This window comes from Cetorhinus maximus, chromosome 12 (genome assembly GCF_964194155.1).
Source record: "Cetorhinus maximus chromosome 12, sCetMax3.hap1.1, whole genome shotgun sequence".
Classification (NCBI taxonomy): Eukaryota; Metazoa; Chordata; class Chondrichthyes; order Lamniformes; family Cetorhinidae; genus Cetorhinus; species Cetorhinus maximus.
In genome coordinates, this window is record NC_135890.1 from 121360928 (window position 1) to 121377808 (window position 16881).

The 16881-nt window shown below is 41.5% G+C and overlaps 1 protein-coding gene across 12 annotated transcripts in view; it reads right to left on the reverse strand.

Moving 5' to 3' along the window:
* The window catches only part of ep400 (E1A binding protein p400), a 142890-nt gene extending 138520 nt beyond the window's left edge, over positions 1 to 4370 (reverse strand). For 8 of the 12 annotated variants that reach the window (XM_078554537.1, XM_078554546.1, XM_078554538.1 and 5 more), the window contains exon 1: positions 4119 to 4256. The gene's annotated coding sequence lies outside the window, so the exon portion shown is untranslated. Of the gene's footprint in view, positions 1 to 4118 lie in introns of all 12 variants that reach the window. The other 4 variants (XM_078554545.1, XM_078554541.1, XM_078554542.1 and 1 more) reach the window with 4 other exon arrangements.
* Between the last annotated feature and the right edge of the window lie 12511 nt (positions 4371 to 16881).

Genomic DNA, 16881 nt, shown 5'->3' on the forward strand with positions numbered 1-16881 from the left:
GGCTGGCAAAGTGGCTGCCAGTGATGTAGCAATGGATAAGGAGTAGTCTAGTGTTGGTCAAGTGGTGAGGGCACAGTGAATAGCCTAGTGTTGGTCAAGTGGAGAGAACACAATTAATAGTCTAGTGTTGGTCAAGTGGGGAGGGCACAGTGAATAGCCTTGTTTTGGTCAAGTAGAGAGAGCACAGTGAATAGTCTAGTGTTGGTCAAGTGGAGAGAGCACAGTAAATAAGGAGTAGTCTAGTGTTGGTAAAGTGGAGAGAGCACAGTGAATAGTCCAGTGTTGGTCAAGTGGAGAGAGCACAGTAAATAGTCTAGTGCTGGTCAAGTGGAGAGAGCACAGTAAATAGTGTAGTGCTGGTCAAGTGGAGACAGCACAGTAAATAGTCTAGTGCTGGTCAAGTGGAGAGAGCACAGTAAATAGTCTAGTGCTGGTCAAGTGGAGAGAGCACAGTGCTTTTAGGCTGGAGATGTCGGAGGTCTGGAAAAGCAAGCCTGTGAAGAGGTTTGAAGGAGAGGACAGGGATCTTGAAGTAGAGCAAATCCAGCATAAGGAACCAGGAGAGAGCATGGCAAAGATTGCATTAAGTGAGGCAGGTAAGTCGTCATTTAAAAACAAACTAAATTTGGGTGTTTCTAGTATTTATTATGTAATGTTAATGTCACTTTAATAAGTCATGGCATTCCAACAGTGAAGTGATACAGTTTGATGATTATATTACCAAGAGTTTTTAATGTAATGGGTATTAGTCTCATTTTAATTGACAATGCAAGAATAGGATGTAGAATGTGAAAATGCCTTTGGCCGTCATGCCCGTTTCTTCTGTCAAAACATTAATAAGCCACTCTAGCACAGACTCTGTGAACCTATTTCATCTCCTGTGGAAAGATTTTGGCTTCCCTCTTTCCACATTAAATCAAGCAGAGACAGAAAAATTTTTTCTACAACAAACACCATTAGTTATCTTAGATACACGCTGTATTTTTTTTTAAATGCACACTTTTATTGAATTAATAAATATTTGCAATTTTTCCGGGGTTACACATTCAAGCCTTGCATCTTTTTTGAATTACCCAGAAGCCTGGGGAGCCTTTCGTTGCCCGTTGCTTTCTCCATAGCAACACCTTGGCCAATCAAAGTCGACTTGGCAACAAAACACAAACTTGCACCCTTTTTCCTGCAGTATAAATTGTTGTGATCATTTGAATTTTGACATTCTTGCATTTGTCCTGATGAGTGCAAGATGAAAAACTTCAGCAACATGTCTCTCTTTTCAGCATATTCAGGTTCTGTACTACCAAGGGATTGTTAACAGTGGCCTAGTTACGATGCATTACAGGTTGCATTTCACAGCATTTGCATACACAGAGGCCCCAAAAATTCATTTGTACTAGCTATTAAAGGTTGGTGAAGTCATGATGGCCTTTCCTTAGTTCTAACTGAATTGGTCCCTGGGATGAGGGGGTTATCCTATGATGACAGGCTGAGCAATTGGGTCTATTTACTCTCGATTTTAGAAGAATGAGAGGCAATCTCATTGAAACGTACAAGCTTCTGAAGGGGCTTGATAGGGGAGACGCTGAGAGATTGTTTCCCCTGGTCAGTGAATCTAAATTGCGGGGGCACAGTCTCAGGATAAGGGGCCGATCGTTTAGGAAGGAGATGACAGGAAATTACTTCACGCAAAAGGTTGTGAACCTTTGGAATTCTCTGCCCCAGAGGGTTGTGGATGCTCCATCATTGAATGCATTTAAGGCTGGGGTAGACAGATTTTTGACCTCCCAGAGAATCAAGGGATATGGGGACAGGCAGGAGTTCAAGTCCAAAATCAGCCATGATCATATTGAATGGCAGAGCAGCTCAACAGGCCACATGGTCTACTCCTGCTCCCATGTCTTGTGTTCTAGCAGGACTGGAAGAATTCCTCTGCACACCACTAACCCAAGACCAATAGAAATTTAAAACAAAATTACTCACTGGACTGTGTTACTGGCCATGCCTCAGACTTTAAGGCAAGAAAGCGCATTAACAAATACATCCATGTGAAAGCTAATAGAAACGTACAGAAACAGGGAACTGGTAATTCATAGATTTAGCTTAGCAAAGGCCGAGTTCACTTTTTGGACTTACAATCCGATCATATCTTGTAAAGCCCAGGGCTTCCAATTCTTCAGATATTGTTTGCAGTAGGCAAGAACAAAATCCCTGTTTTTTTTCATTTACCTTTATTATACTATTATAGTAACAAGCAAAACTGAACAATTTGAAAGGAGACGCAAACACTCCAAAGGTGAAAAATATCTGCCCAATTCTTTTGAAGGAGCTTTCATCAGATCCACTGCCGTTTGGAGCAACTGCTACATGTTTGCACCCTCATTGGGAAAAATGCCATAAATAAAAATGATCTTGTCACTTTATCCTGCCTGCTGAAGGAGTGTCAATTAGTATAAAGCTTTTTAAAACTAATTTACAGGATGTGGACGTCACTGGCTAGGGTCAGCATTTATTGCCCGTCAATAATTGCCTTCGAGAAGGTGGTGGTGAGCTGCCTTTTTGAACCGCTGCAGTCCCTGGCATGTAGGTACACCCACTGCGCTGTTAAGGAGGGAGTCCCAGGGTTTTGACTCAGCGACAGTGAAAGAACGGCTGATATATTTCCAAGTCAGGATGGTGAGTGGCCAATGACATCTGGTTCCTCAGGAAGCAGATACTGGCGTTGGAGCAGGTGCAGCACAAAGTCCCCAGAATTTTGGGGAGAGATGGTAGTGTAGTGGTAATGTCACTGAACTAATAATCCAGAGGCCCAGGCTAATGCAGCTGATAGTATTTAAAATTCAATTAAAATTCAATTAATAAATCTGGAATATAAAGCTAGTCAGTCACAGTGACCATGAAGCTATCACTGATTGTCATAAAAACCCATCTGGTTCACGAATATTCTTTAGGGAAAGAAATCTGACATCCTTATCTTGTCTGGCCTACACGTGACTCCAGATCCACAGTAATGTGGCTGACTCTGCCTTTTGAATGGTCCAGCAAGTCACTCAGTTCAAAGGTAATTAGGGATGGGCAGTAAATGCTGCCCTTGCTTGCGATGCCCACATCCCATGAAAGGCAAAAAAAAGGGTTAAATCATCAGGACAGGCTTGAGTTCCCTTGAGTATAGGAGGCTGAGGGATTTTAAATGTTAAAAGGATTTGACTGGGGCAATACAGAGAAACAATTTCTCCAGTGAGAGAATCACAAACTTGGGAACTTAAACATAGTAGTAGAGCTAGTCGTTGTAGGAGTGAAATCAGGAAGCACTTCTTTATATAGAAGGCGTTGTGGAAATTTGGAACTTTCACCTGCAAAATGCTGGGACTCAACTGGAACGTTGAAGACAGAGATTAATAGATTTTTGCTAGGTCAAGGTATCAGGACACATGAAGCCAATGCAGGTAAATGGAGCTGAGGTACAGACCCGGCATGGTCTAACCGAATAACAGAGCAAGCTTGAGAAGCTGAATGCAAACTCCTCTTCCTAAGTGCTCAAGTGCTTAGATGAAACATAAACAGTGATGGTAAACTTAACTTGTTGTTATTATTTGCAGCATTTTAAAAATGCACAGAATCACCCACTCGAGGATGAAGATAGAAAATCCAGCGCACGGTAACTTAAGCAGCAATGCAAGCCTGATTACTAAGCACACCAGTGTTTACTATGCCTGCAGAGATCAACTATGAACAGTTTCGTCAAGCTGTCAAACTGAAGCAGTACATATGGTCAAACTAAAATCCATCAGTTGCTCTCACTATACGAATTACATGGCAAATGAAAGTGCAGCATAGTTAAATTAATTTACTTTAAATAGTTATGTTTTTGCTGATATAAAATTAATGCAACATAAAATGCTTTACAACGTTTTTGCTTTGCAACCAGTTATTTGTTTTTAAAACCCGCTGGGACGCTCACTGTCTCTAAGTGCAAGTTGCAAGGAGTACCTGCACTAAGTCAATCAGACAAGACCAGTGTGCGCGCGCTCGCGCTTCACCTGCCCGGGACAAGCTGGTGCGCGCTCTTGGCAGCGCGTTCCCACCGGCCGCGCATGCGCACACGGGGCCTCCCGCCCGCTTACCCGATTCTCTCTTCACAGCGACTGCGGCAGCCGCGCCTCCATCCGGCCCGGCGGCTTCCTCCGCCACCGCTAACGAACGGGAGAATCTCTCCTCACCACGCCCTCCCACCCGCGCCGGGGAATCGAGACAAAACACTAAAATGAAGCCCAGGGAGGGAGGGCGGGCGGCCGGCCGAGCGAAGCGCCGATCACACTCCACAATCAAACATGGCGTCTCTTTCTCCGCCAGCCTCGCTCCCTCACCGGAAGTCTAGCTCCGCCACGTCGCTGACGTGCCTGTGTCATATCACCTCGATTGACGCCGGCATTGACCAATCAGCGACGGCCCCACAAAAGAAGGCGGGACTTGGTTTCGAGTCCTCCCTCAGTCTCAGCTTTGCAATTCTTAAAGGGATATTGCACCCCATGCAATGCTCAAGGTGCAATGTACATTATTCCTGATGCAACTTGCATGAAATCACTTTTGTTGCTTTGTCGAACTCTGGAGTCTTCCCCTCAAGCAAAAGTGTCTCCTTCAGGGTAAAGCAACAAATTAGTATTATTAGATCAATTAATAAGTATAAATGAGACTCGATCAAATAGTCACTTGGTAGTACAGAACTTGAGCACTGCTGAAAAAAGAGACATGCTGTCCAAGCTTTTCACCTTGCACTCATCAGGACAGATGCCAGAATGCCAAATTTCAAAAGGGAGGAACAATATGTACTGCATGAGAAAAGGGTGCTGATTGGTTGGCAAGTCAACTCTGATTGGTCAAGGCACTGCTATGGAGAATGCACCAGGGAACTATTGTCCCCCATACTATTATTTAACTTGAAAATGGCACAATGCCCAAGCATGTTCCTTTTGCCTGCAGAGGACAGGTCCCTGCTTCTAGCTTATGTTTTATTATGTTTTGAGCTTTGCAAACAAATGCTAGTTGACTATGGTCAGTACTCTGCCTATTGTGAACAGTCAAAGGGATGTACTGTTTGATATGGTCTGCCAGTCGTTGAGACATACAACCAGTGTACTTGGCATCGCACTGGCACTGAAATTCATATAGCACATTACTCATTTGTGTGGTAGGCAGAACATTTTTTGGGTTGACGGAAGCATACTGTTAGTGCTGAACACCATTCATGTTGCTTTTTTTAAATTCATTCATGGGATGTGGGCTTTGCTGGCTGGGCCAGCATTTATTGCTCATCTCTTGTTGCCCTTGAGCAGGTGGTGGTGAGCTGTCTTCATGAACCGCTGCAGTCCAATGTTGGGTAGGTACATCTATAGTGCTGTTAGGAAGGGAGTTCCAGGATTTTGACCCAGTGACAGTGAAGGAACGGCGATATATTTCCAAGTCAGGATGCTGAGTGACTTGGAGGGGAACTCCCAGGTGGTGGTGTTCCCATCTATCTGTTGCCTTTGTCATTCTAGATGGTGGTGGTCGTGGGTTTGGAAGGTGCTGTCTATGGAGCCTTTGTGAATTCCTGCAGTGCACCTTGTAGAAGGTACACACTGCTCCTACTGTGTGTCAGTAGTGGAGGGAGTAAATGTTTGTGGATGTGGTGCCAATCAAGCGGGCTGCTTTGTCCTGGTCGGTGTCAAGCTTCTTGAGTGTTGTGGGAGCTGCACTCATCCAAGCAAGTGGGGAGTATTCCATCACACTCCTGACTTGTGCCTTACAGATAGTGGATAGGCTTTGGGGAGTCAGGAGGGGAGTCACCCAGAACTCCTAGCCTCTGACCTGCTCTTGTAGCCACAGTATTTATATGGCTAGTCCAGTTCAGTTTCTAGGCAATGGTAACCCCCAGGATGTTGATAGTGTAGGCTAGTGCTACTGCATGGTAGCAGCGTGAAGCAACTAAATTCACCTGGTGCTCAAATTTTTGGGATATCTTGCCCTTTCAGGGTAATCTGAAGCAGACTTATTAGGCCTAAAAGTGATTGCCTTAGGCACAAAATGCGCAGATCATGCTCAACCAGCCTGTACTTGCAAAACTCGGAACATAACATCTTACGTTAGATGTGATTTTGTGATTGGACAGCACTTGCTGAACAATCTAGAGTGTGCTAAGAATTGCATTAACAACCAATTTAAGATTATCAGTTGGGCTCGCAATATTGCTCACTTACTCTTGCTATAATCTACCTATATTCATATGCAAGGAACTGTCCTCTACAGGTAAAAGGAACATGTCTAGGCATTGTGCCTTTTTAAAATTAAACAAAAATGTGGGAGACAATAGTTCCTGGGGCATTGTCCATCGCAACACCTCAACCTCAACTTGCTAACTAGTCAGCAGCCATTTACCATGCAGTATAAATTGTTGCTCCCTTTGAAATTTGGTATTCTTACATGTGTCCTGATGAAAAGCTTCAACTTTTTTTTTCAGAAAGGCATGATCAATTTAAAACCTAAAGCCAAATTGTTATTTTATTGTATAATTGCAATCAGTGTTCAATTAATTAATCACTATTTATTCTCTCATAGGATGTGGGTATTGCTGACAAGGCCAGCATTTGCCTATTCCTAATTGCCCTTGAACTGACTGTCTTGCTCAGCCATTTTCAGAGGCCTTAAGAGTGAACCACATGACTGAGAATATGGAATCACATGTAAGCCAGATGAGGTAAAGATGACAGATTTCCTTCCCTAAAGGACATTGATGAACAAGAAGGGCTTTTATGATAATCTCATGGTCACCATTACTAAGACTAGCTTTCAATTCCAAATTTCATTAATTGAATCTAAACTCCAGTAGCTGCCATGGTGAGATTTGAACCCACGTCTCTAGAACATTAACCTGGGTCTACTGCATTATTACTCCAGTGATAATACCATTACACCACCATCTCCCATCAAATTTGGGTGATAAAGTTTAAGTTAAATAAAAAGAGATAGTAACACTAACCTGGTTCTAATTTTTTCAGTAAATTAAAACCTAAGGTATATGGACAATATGAATTACTTTAAACATTTAAGTTAACTCCCTATAAAATAAAGTAATGTTAGTGCAAGGAATGCAGCTGGTTGCTGCATAGCTGAAGAGCCTTTAGTTAAGTCTTAAGTTTATTTCTGTTAAGTCAGTTAATAGTCTAATAAATAGATACAGAAATCAGAGCAGGAATAGCAATGGCAAAGAACGTATTCTCCAAACATAAAGAACTGCTCAGAGCAGGAATGAGTAGAGACCTGAAGAAAACAATTATCAAAATTGTGATTTGGAGTGCCTTGTTCTACAGGACTGAAAGGTGGACCCTGAGAAAAGTGGACACCCAAAGACTAGAAAGTTGTGAAATGTGGTTCTGGAGAAGGATGGAGCCATCCACAATAGGACTAGAAAGGAGGTTCTGCTGAAAGAATTTGAACAGTTAGGAGCTAAATTAAAAAGCAGAACCTCCAAGGTAGTCATCTCGGGATTACTACCTGAGCCACAGGCAAACTGGCACAGGGTAAATAAAGCCAAGGAGTTAAATGTGTGGCTCAAAGGTTGGTGTGTGAGGAATGGGTTTCAGTTCATGGGGCACTGACACCAGTACTGGGGTAGAAGGGAGCTGTTCTGGTGGGACGGGCTTCACTTGAACTATGCTGGGACCAGTGTCCTGGCGAATCGAATAACTAGGGCTGTAGAGAGGGCTTTACACTAAATAGAGGGGGAGAAGGCCCTGGAAAGGGGATATGTAGGCTTACAAAGCAAAAGGATATGGCAGCATTGCAGGGCAGCTATTTAGGTAACGATAACCAGAGTGTGACAGGAAGGGACAGAGTGTTACAAACAAATAAAAGCAACAGAAAATAGGGTCAAAGGGGGAAAAATGGTAAAAAGGCAAAATTAATGGCCCTTTACTTAAATGCACGTAGTATTCGGAACAAAATAAATGAATTAATGGCACAAATAGATGTTAATGGATATGATCTTATAGACATTACAGAGTCATGGTTACAAGGAGATCAAAGCTGGGAACTAAACATTCAGGGGTATGTGACTTTTCGAAAGGATAAGCAGGAAGGAAAGGGTGGTGGGATAGCTTTGTTAGTATGAGATAGAATAAGTACAATAGCAAGAAATGATCTTGGATCAGATGATGTGGAATCAATATGGGCGGAGATATGAAATAACAAGGGGAAGAAGACATTGCTGGGAGTAGTCTATAGGCCCCCTAAAAGTAGCTATGTTGTAGGACAGAGAATAAATCAGGAGATAATGAGGGCATGTAAAAAAGGCATGTAAAAAAATATTAAGTCCCCTGGACCTGATGGGTTGCATCCTAGGATATTAAAAGAAGTAGCTACAGAGATAGTGGGTGCACTGGTAGTAATCTTCCAAGAATCCTTAGATTCCGGAAAAGTCCCAGGGGATTGGAGAATGGCCAGTGTAACACCCTTATTCAAAAAGGGTGGGAGACAAAAAACAGGTAACTATAGAATAGTTAGCTTAACATCTGTCATCGGGAAAATGTTGGCGTCTATAACAAAGGATGAAATAGCAGAGCATTTAGAAATACATAATCTAATCAAGAGAGTCAGCATGGCTTCATGAAGGGGAAATCATGCCTAACAAATTTATTAGAATTCTTTGAGAAGGTAACAGGCAGGATAGATAAAGGGGAGCCAGTAGATGTAATATATTTGGATTTCCTAAAGGCGTTCGATAAGGTGCCACACATAAGGCTACTTAATAAGATAAGAGCCCATGGTGTTGGGCGTAGTATATTAGCATGGATAGAGGATTGGCTAACTAATAGAAGACAGAGAGTTGAGATAAGGTGGCATTTTCGGGATGGCAACCTGTAACTAGTGGAGTGCCACAGGGACCAGTGCTGGGGCCATAATTATTTACAATGTATATTAATGACTTAGATGAGGGAAGTGAATCTACTATCGCCAAGTTTGCAGATGACACAAAAATAGGTGGGAAGGCAAGTGGTGAGGATGACACAAGGAGTCTACAGAGGGATATAGACAGATTAAGTGAGTGGGGAAAAACTTGGTAGATGGAATATGATGTGGGAAAATGTGAGGGTATGCACATTGTCAGGAAGAATAGAGGAGCTGAATATTATTTAAATGGAGAAAGACTGCAGAAGCCTGCAGCACAGAGGGATTTGGGAGTCCTTGTACATGAATCCCAAAAAGCTAACATACAAAATTCAACAGGTAATAGGGAAGGCAAATGGTATGTTGGCCTGTGTCATGAAGCTATGAATGTATATATTTTGGAAAATATTTTTCTTTTAAATTAGAAGTTTAGTCTGGGGGCGTGTCTTAATTGGATTAAAACCAGCCAGTCTGGGTACTTTAATGGGGACTAGTTTTGATATGGAAGAGAGATAGCATGCATTTGCATTTTTTGAATACAGCATTCAAGAAGTGGGGTGAAAACTTGACGCCTATCTAGCAGATACCAAGCAATATGTTTATATTACTAATAAAATTGGTACAGTGAATGGGGTTTCATTGTTAAAAGATGAAGTTCAAAGAAGCTGGTGAGACAATGAGAATTTGAATTCAATCAGTGGTGGAAGGTATAACTTCAGCAGTTTTCAGGTGTGCAGAGCAGAGGCAATGTGAGATCAAAAGGCAGCTGCAAGCCTCCAACTGGCTCCACAGTGTAAAGAACCTCATTTTGAATTTTTAAGGTGAAAATGCTTTGCCTGGTATTTGGTTAAGTCTATGGGTTGCTGTTGCCTTAATGGAGATTGGTTTGGGAACTTGTTAAAAGTTATGTTAGTAGTAACTTGTAGCCATGTGTATATAGTTTAACCCATGTAAACTAATAAAATATTTTTATTTAGTTTAATGTAAAGCCTCGAGAACTGGTGGTCTGATTCCTGAATTTAGAGTCGCATCTCAAACATAACACTAAAAATGATAGGTTATGACAGTTGTTTAAAGTTTCCCTCTGGGAATTTTAAATAACTCCGCTTTACCAGCTGCATCGGTCGTAACAACTGGGGGCTCTTCCGAGATTCATATATATTTCTAATTCCTCGATTGGTTAGCAATTGGTGAATCTTAAGCTTACAAGTGTGAGAGGCACTTTGAATTCAGGAGTTGGTGAGATATTTTAGAAGTGGTGAGACTGCAAGATGGCTTAGGCAATTGCTAAGGCTTGTCTCGGATTAGAAGAGATAACCCTGATTGTGTTGGAGAGAATAACCAGAAGTAAGTTAACAGAGTTGGCAGATAAGTTAAAATTGGGGTTACCTGCAGGGGCTAGGAAATCAGATATAGTTAAAAGTATAGCACAGCATCTACAGTTGGAAGTGAAACCTGATACTAGTGAGTCACAGCTGGAGGTAGTGAGACTACAATTGCAAATGACAAAGCTTGAATTAGAAGCAAAGGACAGAGAAATGGCTATTAAAAGCGAATTAGAAATTGCAAAGATGGAGAAGGAGGAACGATAAAGAGAGAGAGAAAAAGAATTCCAACTGAAAATGTTGGCAGTCAGAAAAGAGACTTCAGTAGATGAGGAAGGATTTATCTCTAGAATACAACCCAGTGGGGATATGTTTACATTTGTACAAGCTCTTCCAAAGTTTGAGGAAAAAGATATTGAAGCATTCTTTATTTCATTTGAGAAGTTAGCTAAACAGATGAAATGGCCACAGGAATACTGGACGTTATTATTACAGTCTAAGTTGTTAGGTAGGGGGCTTGAGGAATATGTTTCACTTTCAGAAGAAACATTGGCGAATTATGATGTGGTGAAAGAAGCTATTTTGAGTGCATATGAGTTGGTTTCTGAAGCACACAAGTAGAAATTTAGGAATATGAGAAAGCAGCCTGGGCAAACTTATATTGAGTTTGAAAGAGTAAAACAAAGTAATTTTGACCAGTGGATACGGGCATTAAAAATAGAGACAACCTATGCAGCTCTTAGGGAAGTCATTCTTTTGGAAGAATCTAAAGATTCAATCCCTTCGGTAGTGAGAACTCATGTGGAGGAACAGAGAGTTGATTCCGTAGGACAAGCAGCAGAGATAGCTGATGATTATGAGTTGGTTCATCGAGCTAAAACATTTTCCGTCACCCTTTCAAATTGGAAATGGATAAAAAGCGGGAAGGTGAAAGAAGGCAGTTCAAAGGCAAGAAGAAGGTGTCAAAATCCAACTAGCTGGCACTGTATTTGATAACATTGTTCAGGAGGAAGGAATACAGAACAGTTCAGCTGAAGTGTTTAACTCAAAGAGGTTAGTGGAGTTACAGAAAAACGACTTGCAGTTAAAACAGTTATATCAGAAAGCTTATTCAGAAACAGAAGCAAAATGTATTTCCGGTATGTTATTATCTTCGAGGGAGTATATTAATGAGAAAGTGGCGGTCGGATCATGTCTCAGCAAATGAAAGCTGGAGGGAGGTGCATCAGATTGTTATCCCATTAGGGTATAGAAATGAGATTCTGAGGATTACTCATGAAATTCCAATGAGCGGACATTTAGGAATTAGGAAAACACAGAAAAAGATACAGAGGTATTTTTTTTGGCCAGGGTTGCATAGGGATGTAGTCAAATTCTGTAGAACCTGTCATATATGTCCAGTAACAGGAAAAGCACAAGCAGTGATTAAGCCGGAGCCTTTAATCCCAATACCAGCATTTGTAGAAACTTTTACCAGGGTCACGATTGATTGTATAGGATCCCTCCCTAAGACTAAAAGTGGAAATCAGTATTTATTGACAATAATGGATGTGTCTACTAGGATAGTAGATATCTATTAAGAAATACCTATAAAGGTATTATAAGATACCTTTAAGAAATATTACAACTAAGAAGATTGTGGAGGAGTTAATTAAATTTTTTACAAGATATGGTTTACCTAAGGAAATACAGAATCAGATTAGGGGTCAAATTTCATGTCACAGCTGTTTAAGGAAGTAATGAACAGTTTGGGGATAAAACAGTTTAAGTCAACAGCTTATCATCCGGAGTCGCAAGGAGCTTTGCAAAGATGGCATCAAACTTTAAAATCTATGATAAGACCGTACAGTCAGGATTATGCACAGGATTGGGAGATGGGAATTCCATTTTTGTTATTTGCTATTAGAGATGCTGCTAATGCATCAACTGGTTTTAGCCCTTTTGAACTAGTTTATGGTCATGAGGTAAGGGGACCACTGAAATTGATGCATGAGAAATTGGTGGGTCAAAATTCAGAAACTACCCTCGTGGGTTACGTATTAAATTTCAGGGAAAGATTGAACAGAGCATGTGAGTTGACTAGGGAACATCTAAAGATATCTCAGAAAGTAAAAGCAGGTAAGAAGGCTAAAATTCGCAATTTTGTTTCTGGAGAGAAAGTACTAGTTTTATTACCAGTACTAAGTGATTCATTAAATGCAAAACTTAGTGGGCCTTACAGAATTGGAAAGAAATTGAGTGAAGTAAATTATTTAATAAATACTCCAGATAGAAGAAAGAGGCAGAGGGTGTGTCATGTAAATATGCTTAAAAAGTACTTTGACAGGGAAGAGGAACAAAAAGAGGTGTTAGTGATGGTGGATGATGAGATAAAGGTAGAAGTGCAGGACTCTGAAATTGATTTTTCTCTAATAAAATTGGATAATAAGGGGGTGCTTGAAAATTTAAATGAAATATTGAGTTACCTTCCAAGCAAAGTGGTTTGGAAAAGCTATTGCAGTCACACAAACCTATTTGTGGAAATAAGTTGGGAAAGACACATGTAGTTTTACATGATGTATGTATAGAAATATCATCTTCAATAAGGCAACAACCGTATAGATTAAAACTGGCAAAGTTATCACAAGTACAAAAATAAATTGATTTCATGCTTCAAAATGATATCATTGAGTCCAGTTGCAGTAAGTGGAGTTCGCCTATTGTACTGGTACTGAAGCCGGGTGGAACACAAAGACTGTGTCTGGACTATCGAAAGGTGAATGCGGTGACAAAAGCGGATTTATATCCCATACCGTGTTTGGAGGATTGCATTGAGAAAGTGGGACAATCGAAATTTATCACAAAGATTGACTTGCTAAAAGGATATTGGCAGGTACCATTGTCGGAGAGAGCAAAGGAGATATCAGCTTTTGTAACGCCAAGTGGACTATATCAGTTTAAAGTCATGCCATTTGGTATGAAGAATGCACCTGCGATATGTCAAAGACTGACAAAGTAATTGCGGGTGTAAGCAATTGTGCTGTTTATATTGATGATCTAATTGTTTTCAGTCAGACGTGGGAGGAGCATTTACAGCATCTGGAAGAATTATTTATTCGACTACAAGAAGCTAATTTGGTGATGGACTTGGCTAAAAGTGAATTTGCAAAAGCGCAAGTTACGTATCTAGGCCATAAAATGACCCAGCCTCTACAGCCCTCTGCGGTAAGGAATTCCACAGATTGACTACCCTCTGAGAGAAGAAATTCCTCCTCATCTCTGTCTTAAATGGGCGACCCCTTACTCTGGGATTATGCCCTCTGGTCCTAGACTCTCCCACCTGAACCTATACTTGCAAAAGCGCAAGTTACGTATCTAGGCCACTGAACATGGTAAGGTGGCTCCACAAGATGCGAAAGTCAAGGCTATCATGGATTTCCCAGTGCCTACAACAAAACAAGATGTTTTGAGATTTCTGGGCATGAGTGGGTTTTACCTATGGAAATTTGTACCAAATTTTAGCCAAGTGGTTGCTCCACTGACTGAGCTATTAAAATAGAACAAGAAGTTTCAATGGACACTGGAGTGTCGGAAGTCATTCGATAGTTTGAAAACTGTATTAACCACGACACCAGTGTTGGCAGTACCCAATTATGCCAAGCAATTGAAGTTGGTCATTGACGCAAGCGACATAGGCATTGGGGCTGTACTGTTATAAGAAGATGACACTGGAATTGAAAAACCGATAGGGTATTTTTCACGGAAGCTGAATGTACAACAGAGAAGATATTCAATGATCGAAAAAGAGACTTTGGATTTGGTGTTAGCATTGCAGCATTTTGAGATTTATGTTGCAAACAATTCATCAGAAACAATTGTTTATACAGACCATAATCCTTTGAAGTTTTTGGACAAATTTTGTGACAAGAGTGCAAGGCTTTTCAGATGGAGTCAATTATTACAACATATTATACATATTGCTGGAAGAGAAAATCTGTTCGCAGATGGATTATCAAGAGTTTGAAGCTTAAAAGAAAATGGGGCATTTAAAAAAACCTGGAGACTGAGCTGGAGTGATTTCTGTTAATACCAAGGACTTGTCTATATATTGTCGTGTCAATGCACGCATCTGGCAATGTAATAGTGTCATTGTGCACGCGAGCAATATTTAGGTCAGAGGGCATGTGTGGGAGTCGGAGCCGTGCCTGCCGACAATTAAAGGGCCAATTAAGGCCATTAAAAACCCTGTTGTCTGCAATTTTAAGTTGCCCGTGCGATTTTGCGCTTGTTGCACGGGCAGGCAGCCCGTTTTTAACGAAACCTCATCCGAGGGCGGGATGAAATGTCCGGGGTGAAGTATAATTAACAAAAAGATATCTGCCGACTGATACCTTTTGAGTTCTGCTGTCAGCTGCATAGAAACGGTTTGCCACATGATTTTCTTCTCATTTAATCTGTCCAGGTCTGCAGCTCCGCAGCAGCTGTCTGCCTTCAGGGAGCTCGCTAGAAGCGCCCACCCGCACCCTCACTTTTGTCAGCATCCGCCCTCTTCCCGCTCCCCCCCGCCCCCGGCAGCGCTGAGGCTTTCTAAGCATGCGTTTCATGCTGGCTGGCTGTTCATTGGCCAGCCAGCACGAAATCACGTTCGGGGGCCAATCGTGGGCAGAAGTGCATTTCATGTCCGCTTCCAGGCCCGCTGAAATTCAGGCCAATGGTTTGCATTTCAGCATCAAAGTATAATCCTAACCCTTCTTCAATACTGTCATGGACTATATCGTAAATAAAGTCATGTGAAGTACAGGCACCAAGGGCAGAATTTTATGGCCCCGTTTCGGTGGGAAAGGGGCCGGAAAATGCGGCGAGCCGCTATAAACCCCATCGACGACAGCGAGAATGTAAGATCCCTCTGTCGTAAAATTCTGCCCCAAAGGTGAGGTCGATGGTCCAAGAACAAGACACTCAACAAGAATGTGCCATCCACATTTGACTCTTTGTTACTTCCATTCTGATGTTTATGAAGTGATGAAGGCAGGTGGTTCATTACCAGCTTCCCAAAGACCAATAGGCCAGTAGGACAATGGAACACTAGAGAAGGGTAAAGAAAGGCTGAAAAGAAAAGATATCAGCAAAGATAGTTAGCAAGACAGCAATTATTTGAATTCAAACACAGAGTTCATTTTCTAAAGCTGTTAAGTTGGAACACAATGTGGAAAATATGAAGTTATCCACTTTGGCAGGTAAAACATAGATTATATCTTAAATGGCGAGAGATTGAGAAGTGTTGATGTCCAAAGGGACCTGGATGTCCTTGTTCATGAGTCACTGAAAGCTAAATTGCAAGTGCAACAAGCAATTGGGAAGTAAATGGTATTTTAGCCTTAATTGCAAGAGGATTTGAGTACAGAAGTCTTACCGCTATAGTATAGAGCCTTGGTGAGATTGCACCTGGAGAATTGTGTACAGTTTTTCACTCCTTACCTAAGGAAAGATATACTTGCCTTAGAGAGACTACAACAAAGCTTCGCCAGACTGATGCCTGGGATGACAGGATTGTCCTAAGAGGAGAGATTGAGGAGACTGAGTCTGTATTCTCTAGAGTTTAGTAGAATGAGAGGTGATCTTATAGAAGCATACAAAATTATTACAGGGCTTGACGGGGTAGATACAGGATGTTTCCCCTGGCTGGGGGGGTCTAGAACCAGGGACGCAGTCTCAGAATAAGAGGTATGCCATTTCGGGCTGAGATGAGGAGGAATTTCTTCGCACAGAGGGTGGTGAATCTTTGGAATTCTCTACCCCAGAGAGCTGAGGAGGCTCAGTTGAGTATATTCAAGACAGAGACTGATGGATTTCTAGATATTAAAGATATCAAGTGTGCGAAAATGGTGTTGAGGTAGTGGCAGAGTAGACTCGAGGGGCTGAATGGCCTACTCCTGCTCCCATTTCCTATGTTCCTATCATGCGACAACCACCTAGGAAATTATTTATAGTTGAGTGTTTTATTATAAATATAGCATCTGGAACCAAAGTTTATTTGTAACCCGCAACATAGCCTAAATTCAGCAGCGTACACAGTTCAGCAACCTTCAGAATACAAGCGCAGCTTGGATGTATACAGTACAACATGAACTTTAGCAACATAATTCAAAGATTCCGGTCTCCATGTGATGTCTTTCTGCAGCTGTTCATCTCAAAAAACCCAAAGTAAGAAAGCTTCAATTCAGCTGGGGTTTGTTTGCTCTTTTACAGAATAATTCTCACACAGTCTGCGTCCACCGAGTTTTGTGTCCCTTGCATTGGGTGACCAAGAGAAAAACAGGAGCTCAATGTCCACGTGTGATAGTTTCTCAGCAGTCAGTTGTCAAAGTAACTTGATAGACATCACCACATTTAACAAAGGAAAAACTGTTCCCAATGGCAGGAGTCAGTATCCAGAGAACACAGATTTAAGATAATTGGCAAAAGTCAGAGGGGAGAGGAGGAGAACTTTCAAGGAGGATTTGCATAAATATTTGTGAAGGAAAAATCTGCAGAGCAATAGATAAAGAGCCGGGGAGCGGGATTAATTGGGTAACTTTTCAGAGTGGACAAAATGGACAGAGGGGCTTTGGACAGCAATGTGGTCACCAACATTGCTTTGGAATATCGTTTTCAGCAATTC